Source organism: Diceros bicornis, chromosome 28 (genome assembly GCF_020826845.1).
Source record: "Diceros bicornis minor isolate mBicDic1 chromosome 28, mDicBic1.mat.cur, whole genome shotgun sequence".
Taxonomy (NCBI): Eukaryota; Metazoa; Chordata; class Mammalia; order Perissodactyla; family Rhinocerotidae; genus Diceros; species Diceros bicornis.
Window position 1 is genome coordinate 41,460,842 of NC_080767.1, and position 25,921 is coordinate 41,486,762.

At 53.2% G+C, this 25,921-nt stretch overlaps 1 protein-coding gene across 3 annotated transcripts in view; it reads left to right on the forward strand.

The window, feature by feature from the left end:
- The window catches only part of COL5A1 (collagen type V alpha 1 chain), a 171,967-nt gene that overhangs the window by 15,219 nt on the left and 130,827 nt on the right, over window positions 1–25,921 (forward strand). The gene's annotated exons all lie outside the window — the stretch shown is intronic.

Genomic DNA, 25,921 nt, shown 5'->3' on the forward strand with positions numbered 1-25,921 from the left:
AGCCCCCAGGCCACCTCCTCCTGCCACCTTTCATCCCCCTCCATCTTCTTGGTAGTTTTCTCAGCTGTTACCTTGCTCCTTGGCTGTAATCTCTCCAGATGAATCTTTCCAGGTCCTGCAATTCCAGGATCAATCATCTTACCCTATAAATAACTTCTAGAAACTCTTTCAGCCAGGTTTTGGAATTCTTTAAATACCGTCAGCTTCTGACTGCTCATCTTCAGACCACTTCTTCACTTCCAAGCCCGACCCGTGAACTGCTCTGTTCCCCAGGACGTCCTGGCGGGTCACGGGAGCCTTCATGCTGCATCAGGGTGCCACCTCTTGCCTTCCACCCTGCACGAGGACGCCAGCGTCCTGAGCGCTGGGTGCTCAAAGCCGCCCTCCTTGGGATGGCTGCTCTTGCAGAGCCCAGGCTGACTGCGTCTGCCTCTTGGTTTCTGTGATCCACCCCTCCCTGTGCTGAATTTAAGCCCCAAGGAAAGCTTTCGGCTCCAAGCATGAGCCTTTCTCCATAAACTTTGGTGCCTGGTTAATATCTTGGCAAAAAAAAAAAACTTCCAAAGAGGGGTATCTGGTCTCTTTCCAGTCATTTATTAAAATATTTCCTGATTTGATTTCTCCAGTAGGATAAGCAGCCAGTGAATAACTGCCCCTAGGAATGGCCCTGACATCTGTGCTGTTCTGAGCAGCCACCCATCTCTGGGGTATGTCAGGCTGAACACTTAGCACATTCTTCTCTGATGACTCGCTGCTTTCTCTCCGTCCTGCTGCCCAGATCCTTCCTTTCCACTTTGACTCCCCGGCGCCCTGGGAAGCCCTGAGCTGTTTTCACCCTGCCCGTGCCAGCTGGACAGGCTTGGTTCTGTCTCCGAATCCTTCCTGATACTGGCCAGGTGCACAGTGCTTCCTGCCCAGGGCCTTTTGAGCCTCGCTGAGGGGGACATGCACGTTCCTGGGGCGATGGGGCTGAAGTAGGGCCCAGGCAGGAGACGGCCGCTGGAGAGCTTCTTGGGGTCGTTTTCCACCCTCCTCTCATCACACCCTTCGGCCCTCGCCTCTCCTCTGTCTTGTTCCCAGCTTCAGCTTTTACGGCTCGAAGAGGAGGGGAGCTATGGGCACTGCCAGTTTGGATGAGAAGGAGATAACTCGCACGAAATGCTCTGCTTGGGAAACGGTGCCCTGGATCTGTCGTTAATCATGTCTTTGCTGGACCACAAATTCTGCGCCCAAGTCTGTAACTCTAAACTCCGGAGCTGTTGGCAATGGAAGACCCGCGCTGCCTCCTGAGCTGAATTGCCTCCGTGGGCGCCGCACGCCTGCTGTGAGCCCTGCCTGCTCGGTTAGGCTCGTAATTGGAAATGTTCTAGAAATGCTGTCTCCGAATTAGACTCTGCAAATGTTCTTGTGGGCGCTCGCGACGTTGGAGGCACTGTGCATGTCTTTGCCAAGGGGGTGGTTGAAGACACTGCCTTCCTAAGATGCAATTCAGCATTTACCGAGCACCTCCTGTCTGCACACGGCTGTGCCAGGTGAATTGGAGGCAGCCCTGCTTGCAGGGCACGCAGCCTGGCCGTGGGGACAAGGGGGGATGTCCCTGCCCAACACAGGCTGACTCCGAGGGCTTGCAGACCCGGTCTCCCCGTCCTGGAGTCAGTGCACGGTGGCCCCTGAATTTCCCAGTTCCAGCAATCTCTTCCCCCTCGTGCTGTCCCCTACTCATGACAGTCCCTGAGGGAGGAAGAGTGGTGCCTGCTGAGTGCTGGGGACACTGGGGGTCAGAGGTCAATAAGAGACCCGCTGATGGCATGGGCCGAGCTGGGACCAGGCTGGCCCCTGACTGTCTGGCTCTGTGTCCCTCTCCATGTCCTCCCTGAACCCTCCCGGTTTGTGCACAGTGGCTCCAAGGGCGTGTTGGAGCCAGGCTGCTGGGCCCCCAGGCCGTGGAGTTGGGGTTGAGGGGTGAACTCATGCTGCCCGGGGCATTGGAGGGAAGACGGTGCAGACGCTCAGAGGAGAGACCTTCGGCTGGAGGAGTGTGACGGGGGCTCTGGCCAGGGCCCAGCAGGGAAGAATTGCACCCCATTGAGGAGGCCACAGCCACTTGGGGAAGGAGCATTTTCTTGAGCATCTTCCTCCTCCTCCTTCTTCTTTAATTATTTATATGTTTTTTGTTGAAAAAGGATACATGTTCATTATAGTCATTTTGGAGAAGACACAAAAGTATAAAGGAGAAAATAAAAATCACGTATGGTCCCCAGACTCAAACTCTGCTGGGTCTGAGTACCAAGAATAAAGGTGGAGGGAAATACATCATGGTGGCTGACTGGAAATAGTGGGGCGCAGTCCACTCAGCCCGGGCCCTGTCCTCCACCAGTGCCCCCTCCCTGAAGGTGAGGGCCTTGGAGTCCCAACCTGGCAGATTAGGACTCTCTCACTTCACATTAGAAGGTAGACGTTCTGTCCATCCACGATCCCTGTAAAAAGCCTAATTCACTTAAAGTGTCCCCTGTTCTTGGGCACTTGGGTCGTTTCCCATTTCTTTGATACCATAAGTGACCACACATTGAGGGAACATGCTGTCTCATCATGAGCTGCTTCCACCATGGGCACGTGCGCTGGCCGTTCTGGGCTGCTCCTGTGGGAGGAGAACGTCTTGGGGGGCTGGGTGAGCAGCAGGACCTCCTCCATATGGGACATGAAGGGGCACGTAGCCATTGCTCTCTGACTTTTAAGGCATGGCACCCCCGGGCACGTGGGGTCTGATAAAGACGGCATTTCACATTGGCTGGGAAAGAAAGGATTAGTCACAGACATGGGCTAGAGTAATGAGGAAGCCATCTGGGAGAAGGCGGTTGGCTCCTGCCTCACTCCTGCACCAGAGTGCATTCCAGATGGATCACAGACGTAAACATGAAAAATGAAACCATAAAACTACCAGAAGAAAACATGGGAGACTGGGTTTTATGATCTTGGGATGGGAAGGCCACTCTCGGTATGACATAAACCCCAGAAGTTAGAAAAGAAAAAAAATCCGACTCCATAAAAGTCGAGACTTTCCCTCTGGCCAAAACAAAACCACAAAACAACCAATCACCAGAAGAAGAGAATATGAAAATATATGTCAGAAAAGGGATGGATATGCTGTCATAGTCAAAGAACTCCTACAAACCAATAAGAAAAGGTCAGGGACCAAACCAAAAAAACGGACCAAAGACTTGGCTAGTTCCTGGAAAAGAAAACAGAAATAGCTTCAAACGTGTGAGAAGATCTTTAACCTGACTCGCAGGAAAGGAATGCAGGTGAACCCCGGGAGGCACCACCTGTGACCTGGCCAGGTGGACGAGGAACAGACGTGAGAACGTGCTCTGCTGGCCGAGTGAGGGGAAGTGGGCGTTCTCGTGGACTGCCCTTCCGGGAGAGGCATTTGCAGGATCTATCAAAAGATTAAAATGCACGTACTCGTTGACCTGCCAGCTCCGCGTCTCGGAATGTTTCCCGTCGGTACACTCCCGTGTGTGCAGACACCTGTGTACAAGAGCAGTCGTGTAGCACTGTCTGGGAGAGCAAAGGATTGAAACACCAAATGTCCGTCAAGAGAGCCGCTTACAGAAGTGACTGTGCGGCTACAGAAGAGAACACAGCGCAGCCGCTCGAAGAATGGGGTTTATGTGACTTTGTGTTACTGAAATGGATCCATCTCCAAGGTATGTTAGGTAAAGACAAGCAAGATAAAGAATGTTTCTCATCGTATGAGTCCATCTCTATTAAAAGAAAAAAGACACATAAATCTAGGCTTGTATATGCACAGATAATAAGGAAGGATGCACAAAAATTGGGACTCACAGTTTTCTGTAGAGTGGCAGCTGGGTGCATGGGGGTGCAGTTCTCTCAAAAGGCACCTTTTGAATTGGGTGAGTGGCTTGTTCAAACACTTGGGTTGGTTGGAAGGTGGGCAGGTGTGTAGATAGCAGAGAGGTGAGCCAAGGACGTGTGGGTTGGCTGCTCTGGGACCTGCGTGCCATTCCTGCTGGCAGGCGGCTGCTTTTGGCTGGGATGACTTAGTCAATTTAAAAAGTTTGTGGTCCAAAAGAAAGAAAAGAAAAGAAAGAAGACCAATTCCGGAAGGGACCGGCCGGATGTATCATTCAGCGATCCTTTGAAGACAGGAACATGCACTTGTAGATTTTCAGAACTGAAATTGTCCTCAGTGACCCCCATCCACTCATTTTACAGGTCGGGAAACTGAGGCCGGTACATACCTCACCTAGAGTCACGCAGCAAGTTGGGGCAGAGCCCTGTAAACATTGTCTGTTTTAATCCTTTAAAGTAGGTGCTGATAGTGAGTTCATTTTATAAATGAGGAACATGAAGGAAATCACCCAGAGCCACACGGTTGAGAATGGGGGTCCCGGGTTCAGCCCGGTTTGCATGACTTCCCCAGCACAGCACACCACTGAGGGCCGGTGCCTTGTGTGTTACTCGATGCCCACCGTGAACTAAACGCTCACGCGTTGTGCCTTCTGTGCAGGGAGCAGTGTCCATGCCATGAATGGCGCCTGCCCACAGATCGTCCTGCAGACGCTGCTCAGCAGGGCACCGGGCATTCTTAGGACCAGGGGCTGCAGAAAGGTTTGCATCTGGGGCCTCTTAGGGGATTGGTGGGAAAGAACGAGGGGCCACGGATGTGACAACTTTTACATGGGAAAGGTTCTGTGCCATGGCACTGGGGCTCTGTGTGGTAGTGTGGTGGTGTGTGTGGCCCTGTGACCTCCGACTCCGTGAGCGCCATCCTGGCTCGGTGGTCACTCAGGACCCTGCATCATCTTCCTGTGCTCCCTCACCCGCTGTCACTAGGCTTGTCCCTTTCCGCAGTTCCCAGTCACAGGGCTCCTTCCGGTCTCCCTTGCCTGCTGATTCTCTGCTCAGAGGCGCCCTGCCTCCCGGGAAGCCAGCCCAGACATGAGGCTTCGAGGGTGCCTCATCTGGAGGACCTCAGGTGTTGACAGTCAGGGGAGGGGGCTTTGTGAGGTCGAGGGACAACGAGATTCCTCTGTCCTAGAAAAGAAACTGAAGTCCCCAGTTCCCTAGGGCCCTTCGTGTCTTTTTTCCACGAGGTCCCTGCTGGAATGTGAACTTTCCCCCTAAACTTCAGCCACTGTTCTTCCTCCCAGGGGAGCTGGTCTGTCCTGTTGGAACACAGAGCTGGAGACGGGGAAAGGAGCTGAGATCCACTCGTTCACTCCTTCATCTGATTGTGTTATGGGTGTGCCAGGCATGTTGAGTTAATCACGGTGCCAGTGCCGGAAACTAGAGGATGGATAGGCCCCTGCCCTCGAGTCCTGCGTCCTGGTGGGATGGGACAGTCGTAGGAGTGTGTGGTAGGTCTGTTTGGTTGAACCATGTGAAATTGCCATTTTGTGGGCCAAAATGTTCCAACAGGCATTTCACATGTTTCGATCTAATACTATAAGAGTGAGCACCGAGGAGGGCCGCCGATCCAGCATGGGGGCTTAAGGACGTCTTTCTCAGAGGTAACATTGTCTAAGCTGAGGTCTACAGATGAGTAGGGATTCACCAGGAGTGGAGGTTAAGGGAACAAGAGGATTCCAAATATAGGAAACTGAGTGTGCAAAGGCCTGACGCTGTGTGATCTTGGTCTTTGAATGCGGGGTTTAGTTTGACTGGAACATAGCATGAGTAGGGGGGCAGGAGAGAGAAAGTGGCAAGAGATGAGGCCTTGGGTGCCTTTAATTCAGTTTAAAGTGGTAAAGGTGTACCGTTGTCTTTATCCACTCATCCATCCAAGTGTCCATCCATACTGTTAATCTGCCTATCTCTCTATCCATCCATCTGTCTGTCCTCCATCCATCCGTATACTCACCTACCCATCTACCTATCCATCCATCCATCCATCCAACCATCTAACTGTCTATCCAACTGTCCATTCATCCATCTGTTCACCCATTGATCCAGACCATAAATCCATCCATGCTTCTACTTACCCACTCACCCATCTATCCACCTATTCATCCATACCATTAATCCACCCACTCATCCACCCATCCATCCATCCTCCCATCTGTCCATACTATATACCTATTCAGTCACCCACCTATCCATCTAAGCCATAAATCCATCCAGTTACCCACCACCCACCCATCCATCCATCCATCCATTTTTGATCCAGCCCATAAATCTATCCACCCACCGATCCATCCATTCTTCCATCACAGCACTGGGCTGCCCCTTCTACCGTACCACTTTCCATTTTTGCCTCAGGGTGATGTATGACCACCCCAGACCTCCACTGTCTACACTAGAGCTCCTAAAGGGCAAGGAATGGTTGACTCACTTCAGCTTCTGCAGTGCTGAGTGGAGTACCAGGCACAGCTAGATTCTCATGCTGCGTTTGTTGGCTTGAACTGCGAGACAGGATAAATCCAGTTGCTGCAGCAGCAGACAGTACAGTTGGGATAATAATGAGGTGCTAACTGTGTTTTAGGGGTTAAGAGAGGAGGGAGGCCGATGGCTCTGGGGTCGCTGGGGACGTGGGAGGTAAACCAGGGCTCTCAGCAGAGGTGGGACATGGCAGATGGGCAGATGCAATGAAACCGTTCCAGTTGGCAGTAAAAGAGAAGATAAACTCCATCCTGGGAACTGGGAGGTGGAGAGTCCACGTGTTCCAGGATTTTCGGTTATTGATTCAGAGATTCTGCTAATTCTCCAAATACCTTTGTCAACTTTTCTTGACTGTAAAAGTAAAGCATACTCATTATAGCAAATTTGGAAAACATAGAAGTGCCTTTTTCCTTTCTGTGTTAATCTGTTTGGGCTGCTGTAACAAAATAGCACAGACTGGCTGGCTTATAAACAACAGAAATTTACTGCTCATAGTTCCGGAGACTGGAAGTCCAAGTTCAAGACACCAGCATGGTTGGGGAAGGACCCTTTTTCTGGATCCTAGCCGGCGCCTTCTCGCTGTGTGCTCACGTGGTGGAAGGGGCTAGGGAGCTCTCTGGAGCCATCGTCTTTGGGGGTTAGGATTTCAACATATGAATTGCGGGGGACACAAACATACACACGACAGCACTTTCTTCCCATTGTTCTCTTTACATGGCTGAGCGCGTGCATTGAAGCAGAGTTGTGTCCAGCGCGGGCACAGCCGTTCCCCAGGTCATTGCAAACTCTCTGTGAATGTCTTCATGGCTGCCGAGCATCCTGTTGTGTGCTTGCGTTAGGGTTTACTTCACTGCCCCTCTCTGGTTGGAGTTGGGTTCTTTCCAGTCGTTTGCTGTTATAAATAACACTCGGATGAACATCTTTCTGGTGAATCCTTTCTCCTTCTCTGACTGTGTCCTCAGGGTGGATTTCTAGACGTTGACTCACAGTGTTAGAGCACAGGAACGTTTTAAAGCCCTTTCATTGCAGAATTACGTTCCAGCCACCAGTGGGCAATTAGTGCCCGAGCTACTCTGCCCTGGCCAGCGTTATCCTTGGGTACTGAACCCACGTGGACCCCAGGTGACAGAACTGGGGCTACCCACCCGCTGTAAGCCAGTCACTTCCCCCCTTCTACTCCCGGGAGGCAGCAGGGAGCTGTTATTTAATGCTTGGGACCTGGCGTTGCCATTCCTGGGCCTGTGGCTCGTCCCAGGTCACTTGGGCCTCTAGGCTCGCTCCAGCTTCCTCATCTGGAGAATGGAGCAGCACTTCCTACCCATAAGGTTGTTGTAAGAAGTTGGATTATTAATAAGGGTTATAACTCACGGGTATTCAGAGCTTTAATCCCTCCTCCCTTTTAGTCAGAAAACATAAGAGACTCTTCCAGAACCTAGTTGCCAATGAGTAGATGCTGACTGTCTCCCTTGCCCTTCCGTCCCTGTCTTGGGCCATCTGAGCATTTGCGGAGCCCCTGCTGTGGCTGTTTGAGCAGAGAGTGGTATCAGGACCCTGCTCATTGTGGGGTCTTCTCCCCACCTAGACGGTCACATCCAATGAGTATGCTTGGGGCCTACATTGCAGCAGCAGTGAGAGAGTGGGGTGGAGCTAGTGTCTGGAGTGCGACAGAGATGGGCGGGAGAGAGGGCTGGCCTGGGCTGTGGTGAGGACCGTGGTCTGAAGGGAAGGGCCTGCTTTTACTTTTGGGCAGCAGCCTCCCCAGCTAGTCCGGGGCCGCAGGATGGATTCTTGTTGATGAATTTTCCAGTAGCAAAAATGGGCTCCTTGTACTTCACCCACTTCCAAGAGAGCTGACTGAGGTTTCTGAGCCTGTGGGTGTGAAACCTGGAGAGTCTGTAGCTGTCTATCCCGGGGGAGACTGTGAAACTTGACTTCATTAACCCACCAAGTGTGGGGTCCAGGGAATTCAGCCGGGACTGGTGGTGTACACTGGGGAAGTGGGTTCCGAGTTCTGCCACCGGTTTGTGGTGCATCCTTCGGGGGGGTTTCTATAGTCGTTGCACAGACTATATTATGTGCTCATTTAGTGTCCACGTAGCTGGTTTTGAGTCATAGTTAGAGTGTTTTGAAAATTTGCATAGCTCTAGTAATTGAAAAATGCCTTCATGTCCTGGGGGAAGTAAAGTAACATATTCCTCCAGAGGTCAGAGTGACCCAGTGCAATAGTTTTTTACTTAAATCACATAACTGAATAAAATAATTTCAGACGAGTACATAGAACCAATGAAGCTACACCAGGATCATTCCGTGGCCTGTGCTCTGAGAGCAGTTCCATTCGGGGCTCTATGAGGAACCATGTGCTAGGGTGGGTGTGTGGAGGGGTTGATGGGAAAGGCAGTGGCTTTAATTTGTAACAGGAAATATTCCTTTTAACTTTATCGTGTTGTTTGCTTCGTGACATTTATAGGTATGAAACATCTCTAGAGGCCAATTTCCTTCCATTTCTAAAGCTGTCTTTCCTGACGAGAATTTCAAGGCAAATACCAGCCAATGCTGTTGCTGGAGGAACAATGCACCAGCAGACACATGTGCCTTTTGTCCACATTTCAACCCAAAAGGGCAAGGGTGAACCGGGCTCGGGCCTTACCAAGGGGCCCTGTGAGGACTCATGGTGTGGGTGGCCCACTTCCAGTGTCAGACTGGGAAATGTAGACATTCCTGACAGGTCTGAACGCCATTTTGCTTTGTAAAGACCAGTTAAAAATTGCCCACTATCAAGGCAAAGACCGGAAGACCTGTGACTGTCTTGCAGTTTTAGGTAGACACAGAGAGGGAACAGTAATTTAATTATATGGTGCCATTTCCTGCTGGACATTAGTTGGCATTTATTATCCCATTAATTTGTTATAAGAGCAATACAAGTCCATCATAGAAATGTTAAAAGCTACTAAAAAGTATAAAGTAGAAAACAAAAGTTAATCATAATCCCTTATTTGTTTAGACCATGATGCTGATGATATTTTCTATTAAGTGCAGCCAAGTAGATTACTAATTGAATACTTTGATGTATTTATTTCCCTGTGTTCATTCTATGTCTGTATTTACAAAATAGGGATCGTATGCTACTTTGTAATAGTTTTAAACTTAAAATATGATGAGTAAATCTCAGTAAACTAGCAGTAAAAGAGAACATCCTCAATCTGATAAAGCACATCTGTTTAAAATCTACACACTGAAAGCTTTCCCCCCTAAGATCAGGAGCAAGACAAGGGTGTCTGCTCTCACCACTTCTAGTCAACATTGTCTGGCGATCCTTGCCAATGTGATAAGGCAAGAAAAGGAAATAGAAGATGTGTAGATTGGGAAGGATGAAGTAAAACTGTCTTTATTTGCAGACCACAGGATTGTCTATGTTAAAAATTCGAAGGAATTTACAAACACGCTTCCAGAACTAATAAGTAAGTTTAGCATGGCCACAGGAGTCAAAGTCAGCATACAAAAATCTGTTGTATTTCTAGATAGTAGCAATGAGCAATTGGAAATAGAAATTCAAAAGGCCATTCCCCTAGCATCAAAAATATGAAATACTTAGAGATATATTTAACAAAATACCTGCACACTGAAAAATTACAAAGTATGACTTCAAGATATTAAAGACAATCTAAAGAAATGGAGAGGTATACCATTTTCATGGACAAGAAGACTTCATATTGTTAAGATATCATTTTCCCCAAAATTGATCAACAGAGTTAGTGCAATGCTAATTAAAATCCCAGCAGGCTTTTTTTTTTAAAAATAGACATTGACAAGATAATTCTGAAATTTACATGGCAATACAAAGGACCTCAAATAACCAAACCAATTTTGAAAAAGAAGATTATTGGAGGACTCATGCTATGTGATTTTAGGACTTAACTATAAAGCTACATTGATCAAGGCATTACGGTGTGGACATAAAGATAGACATATAGACCAATGGAACGGACTAGAGTCCATGAAGAAACTCACACATATATGATCACTTGATATTCGACACTGGTGCTAAGATAATTCAATGGTACAGTCTTTATTCGAAGTACTGGCTTTGTAATTACTGTCAAAATAATTCAAAGTATAATCTTTATCAACACATGATGCTGGGACTAGACATCTATTTGAAAAAAATAAATCAGGACCCTTAATTCAAATCATATATAAAACTTAGGATGGATCATAGACCTAAAGGTAAGATTTAAAACTGTAAAGAATAAAACAAAAAAGAAAATCCTTTTTATGACCATGAGTTAGGCAAAAATTTCTTTGATTTTTTTAAAATTTAAAAAAAGTATAAAAAAGTTGATAAATAGGACTTCATCGAATTAAAAATTTCTGCTATTCAAAAGACACTGTTAAGAAAATGGAAAGGGAAACCACAGATTGGAATAAAATATTTGCAAGACGCATATCTGATAAACACTTTTTCTGTAATATATAAAGGAATATTGTAACTCAACAGTGACAAGGTAGATGACCCTGTTTAAAACTGGGCAAAGAGTCGGACAGACATTTCACCAAAAAAGATGTATGAATGGCCAGTATGCATATGGAAAGATGCCTTAGTTATCAGGGAAATACAAACTAAAACCAAAGAGATACCAGTACACACACAAGCGTTGGTGAGGATGTGGAGACCTCGTGCATTACTGATGGAAAGGCAAACTGGTGCAGCCATTTTGGAAAACAGTTTGGCAGGATTTTATAAAGTTAACCATATACTTATCATAGGACCCAGCAATTCTGCTCCTAGATATTTACCCAAGGGAATTAAAAACATGTGTAGACAAAGACATATATGTGACTGTTCATAGGTCACTTTATCACCTCAACCTGAAACAACTCAAGTGTTCATCAGCTGGTAGATGGATAAACAGATTGTGGTGCATCCATATGATGGAACACTACTCAGCAATAAAAAGAGAATGAATACATGGAACAATGTGAGTACAAAAGCATTATGTTAAGTGCAAGAAGCAGACAGAAAAGGCCATATATGATGTGATTCCATTTATGTGACATTGGAGAAAAGGCAAAACCATAGGGACAGAAAAAAGACCAGTGTTGTCAGAGGCTAGGGGGTGGGGAGAAGGACGTGAGGGAACTTCCCAAGGTGATGGAAATGTTCTCTGTCTTGACTGTGGTGGTGGTTACAGGACCATCCATTTGTCAAAACTCATTGAACTTAAAAAGAGTGAATTTTACTGTATGTAAATTATACCTCCAAAACTAACAAAATAAACAAAAAAATTCATGAGCATTTCCCCATATGATTAGATATCCCTTTATTATTAATATTAACGATCACTTAATTAAATGTTAATAACATTAACTGATATTAATATAAGATTAAATACAAATTGATGGCTGTATGGTATTGCGTTATAGAGATGCGCCATAATATATTCAATCCTCCCAGGTTGGATCGTTAACATTGTTTCCAAGTTTTTGGTGTACATAATTTTGTGGTGAGCATCTTTGATTAAGTGTTTATACTTATCTGTAACTCAGTGTTAGAGGTAAATTCCCATAGACGGATAAAGGGAATGAATTCTTTTAAGACTTTCAGTCCCAAATATCACGTTGTCTCCTAGAAAGGTGTCAGTTTAGACTCCCGTCTGTACTGAGCATTTGCATCCTTGCCAGAATTTGGTATGTAAAAACAATATTTTGCTAGTTTAATGGGAGACAAAGGAGTCTTGATTTAATTTGCATTTCTTCAGCTGCTAGTGACATTGAGCATTATTAATTCGTCCCCTCCTTTTTAGTCATGAGTTTCATATATATATTGTATATATCATGTGTATTTCTGTTACAAGTCTCTCCTTGTTCGTTGCTTGCTTTCTGTTGTGGTTCCCTGTTGCTGCATAACAGACACCCCAAAACTTACTTTTTAAGACAACAGCAAGTTTTTACTTTAGCCATCTTAGTTTGCTTGGGAATCTGCATTTGGGGCAGGGCGTGGCAGGGACCATTTGTCTGCTCCCTGGGCACCAGGAAGGTCCATTTCCAAGGTGGTTTTCCCGCATGGCTGCCAGTTGGTCCTGGTTGTTGGTTGGGTGCTCAATCTCGACTGTTGGCTGGGAGCTTGGGTCTCTCTTCACATGGGACCCTCCAAGGGCTTGGGCTTCCTCACAGCATGGTGTCTGGTTCTAAGAAAGAGTCTTCTAAGAGACACAGGAAGTAGAACCTACCAGTTTCTTAAAGCCTAGATCCGTGAGCTGGCAGGCATCACTTTCATCACATTCTATTGGTCACATGGTCACAGAGCCCACCTTGACTAAAGGGAGGGGACAGAGACACTGCCTTTTGATGGCCACTTGTAAAGAATTTGTGGCCATTTTTAAACTGCCACACTTAAAAAATGTGTTTTGGGTTTTTTTTTGGTTGTTAATAAAATTATGCAAGTTTTATGTGGATGTATACTTGTGACATTTTTCAGAAGTAGAGGTAGGTAGAGAGACGAGCTGACATTCCCCTTCACCATTCTCCCAGTTCTCAGCCCCTTCCCAGACGTAACCCCCTCAATGTGTGGCTGGCATTGTTCTGGGCATCTTCGTGTGCGCATTCACAGGACGTGGTTCCGGATAACACAGACATCCTTTATTTATTTAACATAAAGGGACGGTGCTCTATGCATGTTTCTGTGACTTGCTGTCTTGGCTGTCTTTCCGTGTCAGGCCGTCGAGATCCACCCCTTCCTGTCCAGCCTCTGCAGAGTATGTCAGAGACACAGCTTTGTTTATTTCACCAGCTCTCCATCGATGGGCAGTTACCTCGTGTCCGGTTCTTTGCTGTACAAACGGCACTGCCTTGGATGTTCTTGTGTACAAGCCTTTCTGCAGGATTCGGCCCTACAGGGCGGATGCCGGGTCAGCGTGTGTACAAATGCTAATTGGGCTGCTGCAAAATTGCCCCTCTGGAAGGTTTCCTCTCCCACTGGCATTTGCCTTGAGTCCACAGAACGCGCATTTCCTTCATGTGTTTGTTGGTTGGTTGTGTTCAATGGTTGGTTGGTTGTGTTCAATGGTTGGTTCCTTCGGCAGCTGTACCGAGTGTGTGGTCTGGGCTGAGCTCTCTCCTTCTGCTCTGATTAAGGGTAACACTTGTCCTTTCTCTCAAGGAGCTCACAGCCTGTCAGGGAAATGGCAGGTCCCCAGGAGCACCTCCTGCCCGTCTGGTGAGGGGAAGGGCATGGCGGGGCAGGCTGTGGTGGGGTGCTCGGGTGACGCAGAGGAAGCAGAGGCCCATCACGATTTATGGTGAGGCCCCTTGCTCTCCTCAAGCTTCGTTAAACAAAGAGGTCCCTTTGGACGCCACTTTGACTTGTCATAATAACTCTCGAGGCGGGGAAGGAGCCTGAGCCTCCAGTGCCATCACTGCTGCTCATTTTAGCTGCCATGTACAGCTCCCCAGGAGAGAGGCAGGCCCTGTTATCATGCAGCCTTTACAGCAGGGAAACTGAGGCCCAGGGCACTGGAGCTGCTGTCGGTTTGGGGGTATGCTTTTCTGGTTCCATCGAGCACGTCGGTCTGTTTGGCTCGGCGTCTTGAGGACTCCGCCAACACATGCAGGGAGCCCACGCACCTCCGGGGTGGGGAGGGGACCCGCCAGCTGGAAGTGCAGCCGGGGCCTTGCTTGGACTCTGGAATGACGGGAGGGTCAGTCCAGAAATGGTGTGGACCTTTGACATGTGCTTGGCACACAGTGGGCGCTCGGTAGAACGTTGCTGAATGAGCGCCTGCTGAATGGATGAAGCCCCCGAGCAGCTCAGGCCTGAGTGACTAGTGCTGCTTGTCCCTTTCAAGAAGCCGTTTTGGAGTCTGCACCGAAGCCGGCCCAGTTCTGTAATCGTGTCACGCCCTCACTACCCCCTTAGCACAGATCTCTGAGTACTCCCTGGGTGCCGGGCCTGGGCGAGGCCCTGGTTGTGAGGGCCCTCTGCCAGGGTGACCCCAACTGGCCCGATGGCCACCAGCCCACCCTCTGGGCCTCCTGGAAGCAGGTGGGGCCATGCGGAGGCTGCCCGTGCAAGCATAGCCGGGCCTAGCACGGTGGAACCTGGCGCCTGGTGCCATGCCTGCCTCTTTCCTGCAGAACAAGGAGACACATTACTTCTGAGGAAACTGAGATTGATGATCGGGCTCCTCCTCACGCCTGCGGGGTCTGCTCCTGGCAGGGCTCCCGCAGGCAGCGCCTGTGTGCACGCCGCCCCGCCCACCTCCTCTGCCCCGCGCCATCTTGGCAGTCGGCGGGGGGATTAATGTCCCTGTCGTGTTCTGTTCTGTTCATGACCCTTTGAGCAATGGTGGGGGAGAGGGACATATATGGCCATTTGTTTCTGTAAGGACAGGTGGAAAGCAGCGATGACCAAAGAGAGGAAGAAGGTGCTAAGGGGAGACAGGGAGAAGTTGGACGCGCCCCTTACTTCTCAGGGGCCGGTTAGAAGGTTTCCTTGTCCTTCAGCTGAGACATTTCCTCCCAGTTCTCAGTGTAGAGTCCTAGTCTGGTCTGTAGCACCTGCAGTCGTAGGGACGGTGGGGGCCTCTGTGTGGCCTGGCTCCACCCTGACCGGGACCTCCTCATGCTGCCCTGCTGGGTGGGTGGATTACCTGAGCCTGGAATGTTCCCTGCGTGGCCCCAGACAGCCCAGTGGGGCTTCCGTAAGCTCCTGACACCCCTGTCTTTCTCTCCATTCCTCCTGCAGAGCTCCTTCTCATGTGCTCTGCCCACGTCAACCCGTCCCTCGTGGGAGTCACTGTGGGCAGCATGACTTACTTGCAAGTGAGGGTGTGTGCGTGTTGAGGGTTATCTGCTCATTTGGAGGGGTCGCCAGGCTGGACTGTAGGTGTCCTCAGGCTGGGTGGTGGCACACACATGTGTTTGAGCCCTACAAGGGCACCTGGCTTGCATTTGGCCATGGTGTGGGGGTGAGGTGGAGGTGCCAGGTGTCCAGACCCTCAGGTCAGTGTCAACGAGAGGGGGAAGATGGGTGGTCACAGCCCGGGGGAGCAAGTTTCAGACCCGTCCCACCTTTGAACCTGTGGACGGGAAGAGTTACCTCCCCACTGCAGCCCCTCACTCCTAACATCATGTTCTTAATAGGGCGGTGCCTTCCTACCCGCCGCAGCTGAAATGTCACCATAAAATCTCCCACCAGTGACGCTGTCAAAGCTTCTCAGAGCTCTTGACTTTCTGGCCAGGAAAGGAGAGCCATCGGGCTGGATGGGGACGAGGAGTGGACGATCAATGCTGCTTTCCAACTCCCAGATCTGGGATTTGGGATGGAGTCCACCAGCACCTTTCACCAGACCCCTGCTGGTGATGAGGGCTGGGCAGCAAGTCCCCTCTGTGGGTCATCCTGAACTGCCTCACTCCCCAGCAGGACACGGAACACTGAGAACGTCCAAGCCCCTGCGCACACCCCACAGGTTACTCCCAGGCAGGCCCCCCTCAAAGGTGCTGAGCCCGAGGGCAGTTTGCCTCTGCTTGAGGAGGTGGTTGCCATGGAAGAAGACACGCTCATAACATAGGGTTTCACTCTCTGGTCCAAAAGGAGAGGGAGGCCGCCCAGGGCCAGGAAATGGTCAGGTGAATGGTTGGTATCTAAATCTTTGAGAAATTAAAGTTTATCAACTGAATCTTCAAGATGATGGCATTCCTTCCTTCCTTCACTCACTCATCCGTCCGTCTATCCATAAGGTCGTTCTTCATTCATCCTTCCTTTTTGCCCTCCTTTCATTAATCGTCTGTCATTCTATTCTTTCTTCCATTTGTCCATCCATCCATCCATCCATCCATCTATCCATCCATCCTTCTGTCCATCCGCCCATCTCTCCATCCATCCATCCATCCATCCATCCATCCACCCACACATCCATGCATCCATCCATCCATCCACACATCCATCCATCCTTCCGTCTGTCCATCCATCCATCCATCCATCCATCCATCCATCCATCCATCCATTCCTCCATCCGTCCATCCATCCGTCCATCCGTCCGTCTGTCCGTCCATCCGTCCATCCGTCCATCCATCCATCCATCCTTCCACCCACCCATCCACCCATCCAACTCTCCATTCTTCCATTTAACTCATCCATGTGCCCATGTGTCCATCCTTCCCTGAGTGTTTACTGAGTATCCTGTGTGGCACTTTGAAGAGACGGTGAAAACAAGAGGACCATGCTGGATGCTTTCTCAGTCAACGTTCAGAACGGTATTTTGATGTTATGTAAAGCATGACAGGAGAGACATCTTCAGACCTGTCATTCTTCCATTAGCCTGGGGTTTTGAGGTTCTGTCTAGTCCCTGTAGCTCAGATGTTGAGGATCTTTTCTCCACCCAAGGCCTTCTCAAGGTCCTTAACATCCAGAACAATTCTGCTTTTCCCTGGAATGGGAAGGAGAGTGAGCTCTGCAGCGATTTAACTGCTGGTGTTGTGGGAAGTGTTCTACCATCAATCCGCCTCATGGTTTAAGGGAAAGAAGGAAGACTTTGGGGCTGAACCGCTGCTGAATCTCACTAGGACCTTGGGCGACTTACCTCTCGCAGCCCGTGTTTCCTCGTCTACAAAGGAAGGTGCCTACTCTGTAAGCTACCAGGATGTGTAGGCCCACAGTGGGTGCTCGGGGCCTCAGCTGCCCCCCGAGGGCATGTAGGCGCACAGTGGGTTCTTGGGGCCTTAGCTGGCCCCCCCCGGGTGTGTAGGCACACAGTGGGTGCTTGGGGCCTTAGCTGGCCCCCCAGGGCGTGTAGGCACACAGTGGGTGCTCGCGGCCTCAGCTGCCCCCCGTAGGCTTGTTGCCCTGGCTTGTAGCCCCAGCGGGTCATCCACTGGGAGATGCCTTGGGGCAGGGCTATCAGGCGGTGCCAGCCCCGTTCAGCGGCTTGCGTCCCTGGCTGTGCCGGTCTCTCTCCACCGCTGCCCTCCGGCCGCCTTCCGGAGCCTGCTTGCACCCTGGCTGTCGTCACCCCCAGCCGACGCTCACTCCTGTGGGCAGGGAAGAGGTCCCCGTTTCCTGCCGTGAGGCTGTGCCGACAGCCGGAGTGATCCGCGGGGACTCACACCCTCCAGAGCAGACGAGGGCAGCGTAAACAAAATGAAATCGGCTTTGCTGGAAGGCGAAGGCTGGCCTGGGCCGGTGGAGGAGCAGGGGCTAAGAGCCCTGATGACTGGGCAGCCCCTGAAATGCCCGCTTTTCCCCAAGTGGGCCCGGGACTTCCAGGCCCTGGAGGGTGGAGCAGGGCCAGGGTGGTCAGTGTCTCTCCCCGGCGGGGGGCGGCATGTGGCCTGTGCGGGCGTTCCTGCTCATGCAACAGAACTCTGGGGTTTCTGCCTCAGAGGCTGCCGAGGCTGGGCTGGGAGGAGAGCTCTGTGCTTTCTGCTGTCTGAAGTTCCTTTCAGGCTCTCAGTTCTAACCAGCTCTTAGTTCGTTCTTCCCCTCGCCTTGCCTGATAGGCATCCTTAAAACGCTGCCGCGATGTCACGATGAGGAGCAAGGTTAGCCCATTCTTCTTGCTGTCTCTGGGCCTCCTTGTTTTCTCATGGAGGGTGCAATCGCTGGGGCCTCGTCCTGCACCCCGAAGTCCCTGCTCTCGCTGTGGGGCTGGTTGTGGGGGCACTGGGGAGGTGCCCAGTGTTGTCCACCGGTCGGATCTCAGGCTGGGTGCAGGCGAGCTGATGCTGCCACACGCCAGGCCGTGCCCTAGACTCGTGTCGGCCGCCCTCCCAGTGCCGGCTGCTCCTTGCAGTGTGTCCCTTTCACAGATGGTGACAGGGAGGCTCCAGGATGGAACCCACTTGGCCCAGGGTCGTGGGGCTCCTACCTGGGGGATCTGGGGTCAGAGCCGAGTCCGCTGAAGTCTGGTGCTTTCCAGCGCCCCCTGAGCGTGCGGCCGTGGCCGAGTCAGCTGGGCCTGCCCTGGTGGCATTGGCAGTGTGGTCAAGAAGATGGATGCTACACAAATGATTTGCACAAATAATCACATACTAACGAATGTGATGAGAACAATGGAGCTGTTTCCTTCAGTAAAATCATCCACCAGAAGCCGTGGTGGTGGGTCCTCAGCTCTTCTTTAGAAATTGAGAAGTGGGCCAGAAGCACCTGACAAAGCCCAGTGTTTCTGAGGCCCCCAGCTGGCATTCCTCGTCCCCGTGAAACGACAGAGACCAACAGGTGGTCAGGGATGATGCAGAGAGGCGGGCAGGTTTGAGCTTGAGGGGTGGAGGGGTGAGGCCAGCGAGCTCCGTCCGGATGTGGGCTCCCCGCCAGGCAGGCCCCTCAGCTCCATTCCCGCGTGTGGTCCTCCACTGCCCACAGCGCACGGCGGGCAGAGCCAGGCTCGAGTCCAGCATTGTCCAGCTCCAAAACCGCCGGTCTCTGCTGCGCCATGCCCAAGTGGGGCCCAGGGCGCTAAGGCCATGTGGTGGTCCCCAGGGGCTGGAGCAGGGCGGTTGCGCTGTGCACTGCACAATCCCAGGGGCGCTCTTCTTGTGGACCATGTAACACTGTGGCATCGGTGAGGGGACGGCCGTGAGGTGCAGCCTCCTAGGCAGGACTGGGGCCAGGGGGCGGGTGAGAGTGGGGCCTTGATGTCGGCAGAGGAGTTGGAGGTTCTGGGGATGGATGCCGCTGAAGAGTGTTGGAGGGTGGTTTTAGGTGGGCGCAGGGAACCCCATTTTCCCAATGTGGCCATGAGCCTGGCGACAGGCCCGGAGTGTATATGCACCGCGGCTCAGGTCTGCCCCCCATGACAGCCCTGGGGTGAGCCCCAGTTGGGGGAGGTGGAAGGCCTTCTGCCTCCCTCTCGCTGCCCACCCTGCCTCGAGGCCCTCAGCACATTTTCGGTCCGGGCCTCTTTGCTTTGTTCCCATAGTTTGCTCATTGAAGAAGAATTTCAGTCGGAGCCTCCAAAACGGCCCGTTTGTTTTCCAACCTGCTGGGCCAACCTCGCCGGCTGGGGCCCGTGCTCTGTAGGGCGGGCTGGTGCGGAGCGGCCTCAGCCCCGGGCGAGGGGAGCCCCCCTCGCTGGCCCTGCCCACTGATCCACGAGCTGTGGATCTTTTTGCTTCCAGGAAGCGTCACACGGGAACTAGGAAGGATGGCCATAGAGCAGGTGTCCTTCCACGGGGACCCGTGCTGGGCGCTCTCCGGACGTGGAGAACGCAGCGTTCAGGACAATTACCGTGAGTGTCCGCCGGATGCCAGGCCGCTGTGGGCCCAGAGGCTCAGCAGCAACATGCCAGGCCAGGCCCCTGCCCTCCTGAGGTTTACAGCCCAGTGAAGCAGATGGACGCTGCACAGGGAAGGTGATGTCTGTACTTATGGAACAACAAAGCAACGGGAACAGTGAGGGTACCGGACGGTGGGTCGGGAGGCGGACGCTCTGCCCTGGTTTCAGCACCCTGTCGTTAGCTCCATCTTTCATCTGCCTGTGCTGAGTGGAAAGACGTTCAGGACTGGGGTTGATAGAAGCTGAGGGTGGCTCCGTTCCGGCCCCAGCTCTGCACCAGCTTGCTGTGTGATCTTGAGATCGTCACTCCCCTTCTCTATGCATTTCCCTCTTTCAGAATAAGGGTCATTAGCCTTGATGTTACTTAGGACCCCTTCTAGCTCTAAAATTAGACAGTTCTGAGAATTTCGAAGACTTAAACCTTGGTGGTTATTTAGAGGGCTCTGTATTTTCTCTTGAAGATAACGATGTTGACTTTGGGTGGAGCAAAAAACTCCTTTTGCTTCCCCCGCCGCCAACACGAACCATTCCGTCATTCTGCAGCCCACAGATGCTTGGCAGGGTTTGGCCCTGGGCCCAGTGTCTGCAGGGCTGGTGCTGTAAGTGTTGGGCTGGACGCTTGGAGGACGGGCCATGGAGCTCGAGGGCGGGGGAGGCCTGGGGATCCCAACGTGGCCACTGAGTCCCTGCAGGAGGTCTCAGCATCCTTCCTGCTGGGTGCTGGGGACTCACCTCACCCAGCAGCGCTGCCTGGAACCCGCAGTCTTGAGTGTTCTGTGCGTGTGTTAAGAGAGCCACGGCCTTCCCTTAGTGGTGAAGGCAGGTGTGTGGATGGGGGCCGTGCAGGTGACGATGGGGCAGAAGTGGACTGGGCCCAGACCAGCACAGTTCCCCAGAGGCTCTGAGCAGCCACTGTGGGGGGACAGGGCTGACACTCACCCCCTAATGAGACAAAGGCGATGTTAGTGCCTCCACCTTGCCCTCCCTGCAGCCGGGGGCTGGCGAGAGCCTGTTATATGAGAAGGGCCCGGGGTCCCGGAGATCTCAGGTAGATGAAACAGCACCGTGAGAAGCACTTCTTGATTGTGGAGTAGCCTTGGGCACTGCTCCAGCTTAAGGGGACGCCAGGCCTCGGGGGATTGAGGGAGAGGTCACCTCCCGTGGGACCCTGGTCATGTGTGGCCTGGTGCAATCCACAGGCACGTTACGGATTCTGAGACCCAGAGCACAGGTTCTGATAGACCCCCCGACCCGAACTGCTAGGGTGGAGGGAACAATGCCCCAGCACGCCGTCTGGCACGGACACATACCCCGACGTCAAAGGTGTCTTTACCAGTAGCAAGTGGTTAAGAATATGCGTAGTTCATTTAGAGAAAAGCAAACAGGAGTGGAATTCCGCAAAAGCCCCGACACGAGCCCTAGCACGCCCTCGTGCAGGAGGCGTGACTGTCTTAGGGCCCTAGACCCAGGTCCTTCCTGGGGCCGGTGGAAAGGCAGTCTCCTCTGCTCTCAGCTTGGCGTGCTCCGAGAGTTAGTCCCGGGTGACACCGTGACCGTAGGGCAGCATGCCAAGGTGGGGTGGTGCTTTTATTTACAGAAGCAGCAGCAGTACTCAAAGTGTCCTTTCCTCCCTGCCCCTGCCTGTCAGATGTAAGAGCTTGGGTTCGCTCACTCAGTTGTTCAACACACGTGGCTGAGTGCCCAGTGTATTCAGCCTCCTGTACCAGCGGGGCTCTGGGCACAGCTGATGACTAAGCCCCATCCACCTGGGTGGCTCTGCCCCTCTCCTGCTGCTGTTTGGTGCCCCTTCTCCATCAGTTCCTGCTGGCTGCTGGGACCTGGGGGTGAATAATTAAACCCTGGAAGTGCACCCCTCCCCTGAGGCCTTGGCACTCAGGTGGGTCTTTCAGGCTGAAGTGCCCTGGCCCCTGGCACCAGGCCGTGAGGGTTGGGGAGGGCTGGGGAGAGGAGACACTGGCATCAGCACTTGGTGAGGGTCCCCCTCCCTGCACACCCCTGTGCCCTGGGGCTGGCCGGACAGCGGGTCGGCGGTGCCCACTGGGAGCATTCTAATTCCATTCTGATCATGCGTCCTTCGTAGATGAAGATGGTGACCCCAGGCCCTCGCTCTGTTCGCCTCCTGGAAGCAGGCTGTGCAGAGAAGCATTCTTCCACGAGGGGCTCCACCTGCAAAGAAAGGGCTGCTGAGCCTGAGGTGGGCCCTCCAGGCCGGACAGGCTGGCACCTCGGCCACCGTCACCTCTTCCTTGCTCTGAGCACCACCAAGGAGGGTGTCCGGATGCCGGCTGACCATGAGGAACCAGTTTAAATCCCTGCTAAAAGCAGCCAGCTCATGCCCTCTGTGGCTCTCGTGGGTGCTGGGTGCTGAGCCCACCCCACGAGCTGTCCTGGTCCTGGAGGGGAGGCACAGGGACGCTGCCCCGCTGTGTCATGGGCAGGCGGGCTGCTGAGGTTCATCCTTCTTGCAGGGCTGTGCGCCATGACTTCGGGGCTCATGGCGTGGAGTCAGTCCCACCATCTCGGGTCCACACGCTGGGGCACATTAGGCCACTGGTGGTGGGGCCGTGAGGGTCCCCCATGTGCTGTGCACTGCAGCCGTCCAATGGCTGCTCTGGTGCTTCGTGTCCTGCAGCTGTGAAATGAGGGGTGGCAGGCCCCCAGGTGATGTGGGGCTCCCTTATTCCGGGTCTGGAGTGGTGGGGTCCCAAAGGCCCCCACTCACCGTTGCACCACCATCGTGAGCTGCCACCCAGACTTCAAGAAGCTGCTGTGGTGAATGCTGCCGGTCCCCGTGACGCTGGTCCCAGACCTGCGGGCAGAGCCAGAGCCTCCCTCTCCCCTCCCAGCCCCAGGAGACTCCGGGTGGTGGGACCTCATTTGCATCCCGAGTCCTTTCCGTAAAGGGATCTGGGAAGGTCCTTCTCAGCTTCCCAGGCTCCGCAGAGCAGGAGGGCGGGCCAGAGCCTGAGTGAGCCGAGGCGGGTGTGCCTGCTGTTCCCGGGCCTCCACTCCCACCCCGTGGTGATCCCGGTCACGGCCAGTGGGACGTGAAAGCAGCCAGGCTTCGAGTGGCCTTGTCTGCAGCACCTGTGGTTCTCAGGGACAAAGAGCGGCCCCTGGTTGGGTCCGGAGGCCGCGGGGTCAATTCCTTTTCTGTCTTCGCTGAGCACCTGGGATGCACGGGGAGCCCCGAGCGAGCCGACAGGATGTTCTCAGCTCAGCCATCAAGGAGGAAGGAACAAGAGCACTCTTCGCTTCTCTCACTGGCCTTGCAGGGGAAGTGACCCCAAGATCTTCTCCCTAGTGGGGTGACGCTGGGCTCAAACCCACACCACCTGTCCCCAAACCTGGCACTGTTTCCCAGCGGAGTTCTCATCCTGATGGGGCAACTGGGCCTGGCTTCTCGAGAAAGTGCCCTTGAAGGGAGGGCTCCCGTGAGGACGGGAAGGAAAGTCCACACAAGTCCTGTCCTGCCAGACTCTCTCGGGCCCTTCCCACACCTTTTATGAAACTTAAAAATATTTTTTTAGCTCTGGCACAGGGAGCTCCTGGCCGGCGTTGGGCCTGGAAAGGTCTGGTGGCCGTTTCAACTTGTTGCAACAGAGGTCGGTAAACACGTCCCCGAGGCTCCTGGGAAACAGCTCTCCCGGTCAGCAATCGAGAAAACAGGGCTGCAGGCCGGCGCAGCGAGGTGGAGCTCCACGGCCACTGGGATGTGAGTCCCGGAAACCCCAGGCGGGATCTTTGATCCCTCCCCTGGCCGCCGCCCATCTTGGAACCGAAGCTCAGGGATGAGCCAGCGCTCGGCGCTGTATCACTGTGGCAGGTGAGCCGGCGGCTGGCATGGCCATCTCTTCCCACGGGCCGAGTCCAGGCCTGGGGCCGTGCCGGGTGCCTCCGCCCGGCTCTGCTTCTGAAGTCAAGTAGACAAGAGTCCCTCGAGGGCTGTGGGGGGCTAGATCGGCGGGGTGCCCGTGCCGAGCAGCTACCCGGGAACATCAGAGACCACGAGAGGCAGCGACTCTGTTCAGGAGCAGAGGCCAGCCTGGACCGAGAGTGCCCTGGGTCCCTACGCTGCCCCTCCCTCTGCCCTTCCTGATGGTTTCTGTAAAGAGGCGGGAAATCCTCACCCCTCGTGTTTCTGGCCTCTCGATGGAAGCGACAGAGGGCTGCAGCTAAGCAAGTGGTAGAAAGGACCCGCTGGAGGCAGGGCCCTCAGGACTCTGGACGCTGGGTAGTGTGGCCTCGCAGGGAACTGTGGGCGGGGCATGTGCTTCGTGGTAGAGAAGAGCAGCATCCCTTCCCTCCAGCCCCATTCTCCTCGGAGCCTGGACCAGGCTGCTCTTTCCCTCGCTCCCGGCTCATTGCACCGGGGTGGCCAGAGGGCGCCATCGGCACCTCCTGTGGCACTGTCCACGATGCCCGCCCTGAACGCCCTCGCCCGGCACCTGCTCCCCTCCAGGCCTGCCCGGGACAGGGCCTCAGTCTGGGCGGCTCTCTTGTTAGGGGCTTGCTGGACAGGCAGTGAGGCCGCACGGCCGCCTGGCCCTACCTCTCCGACCCTTGTGCTGAGCTCTGGGTGCAGCAGCTGGCTGCAGGATTCCTCAGAAACCAGCAGAAGGGAGACTTGCACTGGGGTCCTTTCTCACCTCCAAACCTTCCACCGTTGTTACAAGACTGGGACTTTCCTCTGAGCGAGTCCCAGGCATTTAATATCCTCTCTGGGGAGGGAGGCTGATGAGCTGGGAACCGGACTAGTTAAGGAGGACCAGAGACCAAGGGGCAGGCTTGTGTCTGTCCTGTTGGTGCACCCGGCAGTGGGCACGGGCTTTTTTTAGCAGCAGGTGTCAGAATATAACCCAAATTGGCATGAGCATAAGGACACTTATTGGCTCCTGTAGGTGGGCCACCTTCAGGGACAGCTTGATCCAGGAGCCCAAACAGTGTGGTGGGAGTCTGTCCCTCTGCATTCTTGGACAGGCACTCCCACAGCCCTGGGAGATGGCTGCCTGCAGCTCCAGGTTCAGAGTCCATGCTGTGGACTATGGAGCCAGCAGAGCAGAGACGATTCCTCTTTCCCAGAGGAAGAAGCCCTAGGATGGAGCTTCATTGGCCTGGGCTAGTCACATGCCCACCCCTGAACCAACCCCCTGGGACGGGGCGGTATTGTGTTCTGGCCAGGTAGGGCCCATGTGCCCTAGTGAAGAGGCCAAAGCCAGCTCGAACCGCGCCCACTCCTGCAGGTAGCCGAGGGCTGCTGGGTTCCCCAAACCCCCAGGGCAGCACCCCAGCTGCCTCCTTTGACCTGTCACTTCGACTCCAACTTTGAGTTTATTTTCTTTGCCTGGACTCCCAGGGGCCTCTTGTTTGTAGTAGCATAAACTGAACTTTTCACACGAAACCGGCCTGGTTTAGGGCAGGCGGGCGGATCCCAAGCCTGTGGTCACAGCCTGGAGGTCTGGGCTCTTGGTGATGTGAGGGAGGGAGCCACGGCACATGGAGGCCATCTTTTGCGTTTGGGGATCTGCTGAGCCCTCCAGCGAATACCCTGGCTTCAGTCTGTCGCCAGCTTCTCTCAGGTGCTGCTGCTCTTCTCTGCGGAGCCCCTGGATGGGGGGTCAGGAACTTTCCAGAATGGATGCGAGGACCTGCTGCTCCCTGTCCACGGTTCTGCACTGTCTTGCCCTGAAGGCGTGGGTCTTCTGGGGCAAATGGAACTCGATATTTGCTGTGAACGGTTATGGGAAAGTTGCATTTTAATGGGATAGCGATGGGGCATAGAATCCACCAGCAGCACCCTTGCTGTTCTCTTCGTAGTCACTCACGAGGTGCCAGCACTCTCGAAGTTGTGTAAGAGATTTCAGGAGCTGTCAATCTCTCGCACGCCCTAAGACCGCCCTCTGTAAGGCTGCTTCGTCAGCAGAGGGATCTTCCACAGCCTTTCGGCTTAGGGGCTAGGTTGGGGTCGGTCTTCCTGTGACACTAATGAGAGGGCGTGTCTGGGAGCTGGGGCTTGTACAGCTCTTGCCGGTTGAGGCCGTGGGAGGAAGGAGCAGTGTAAGTGCAGAATCAGGAAGGGGAGGCCGTCAGAGGCGGAGCAAGCAAGGATTTGCTCCCGATGTGTGGCTGTCTGCGGGAACTAGGTGGGGAACATGGCTCTGCTGAACTGGGCATGTGCATTTCTCTAAAGTGGGCCACCTGCCTCTGCCAAGCACCCGGTTTCTGAGCAG